The sequence below is a fragment of the Bidens hawaiensis genome, unplaced genomic scaffold, assembly GCF_021521415.1.
Source record: "Bidens hawaiensis isolate Kalapana, Puna unplaced genomic scaffold, B.hawaiensis_p1.1 tig00046113_1, whole genome shotgun sequence".
Classification (NCBI taxonomy): Eukaryota; Viridiplantae; Streptophyta; class Magnoliopsida; order Asterales; family Asteraceae; genus Bidens; species Bidens hawaiensis.
Window position 1 is genome coordinate 94,047 of NW_027505966.1, and position 1,323 is coordinate 95,369.

At 35.1% G+C, this 1,323-nt stretch overlaps 1 pseudogene; it reads right to left on the reverse strand.

The window, feature by feature from the left end:
* Positions 1–562: 562 nt before the first annotated feature.
* LOC143616161 (U-box domain-containing protein 12 pseudogene) lies at positions 563–1,323 on the reverse strand (annotated as a pseudogene).

Genomic DNA, 1,323 nt, shown 5'->3' on the forward strand with positions numbered 1-1,323 from the left:
TTTATTTTCCTTATACTGTACCAAAGGAACGTGAAATGTAAAATAACATCAAATAACGTAAGTTTGTTGTGTTGAATGTTATTTTGAACTGTACCATTCTTGAATTTCTATAAAATCCATCAAGTGACAAATATATATAATTGACCCGATCAAGCAATTTTTTTTCTTAAACTTTCATTGCTTCCAACTAATCCGTCATTTAACACGGACTAGAACCGTCATTTCACAATGTACTTACATGATTAATTACATTTTATTAATGTTTTTTTTATAACCCAGCCAGTTATCTAGCATGATGTTTTACCTGTCTACTAGTTGTTCGCCTGGTTCTAAAAAAAAGTGCATGTTACTCGATTTTACTATTTACTTTTGCTATTGTTTTAGTTGAATGTTAGAATCACCGGTAAAATGTAAGACTAGTAACATCAGAAGAATAATAATTAGAGCTTTTTATAAATCTTAAATCCAATATTTACAAATAAATAAATCAATAAACTGTCCCTAATACACTTTACACAACTTATTCTCAATCAATATATAGCATCAAACACACAAAATTTGGTGTTTTACTTACTAATGTTGAACTTGTTGAGACCTTTGAAGAAGCTCTAATAACGTTTTCGCCTTCCGTTTAGCCCTCTCCGACCCGCTTTTAGCCAATTCGGTTAACGGGATTATCGCCCCAAGCCTACTAATACAATCAAGATTATCTTTATCCCTTTCGCATAACGAAAGCAAGACCGATATAGCATTTTCTTTATTTCTTCCGGTTCTTGTAAGATCTATCAAAACCGGTATTACACTAGCTTTAACAATAGCAGTCTTAGCTTCTTGATCGCTAGCAAGAACCGAAAGTATAGTCAACGACTCGTCAATCATACTTGAATCACTCAACATTTTAAGTAAAACAGGAACAACGCCCGCCCTCACGGCTCTTCCTTTATTCCCTTGATAAATGCATAGATTAAACAAAGCCGTGGCAGCATCTTTTTTGCCTTGAGTACTCCCGTTTCCTAGAAGATTAACAAGCTCGGGAATCGCTCCAGACGCACCGATTATTATCTTATTCTCGTTTGTAAGCGATAAGCTGAAAAGGGTGGCAGCTGCATTTTCTCTAGTTTCCATTGTTCCGGTTCTTAATAGTTGTACAACCAAAGGGACTGCGTCGGCTAGCATTATAATTCCTTTATTATTTTCGTGTAAAGAAAGGTTTAGAATCGAAGTGACTGCGTTTTCTTGTGTGAAATTGTCTTCATATGTTAATAATCTCACAAGAACCGGGATTGCTCCAGCTTCAGCTAAGAGTATTCGGTTATCCGTACT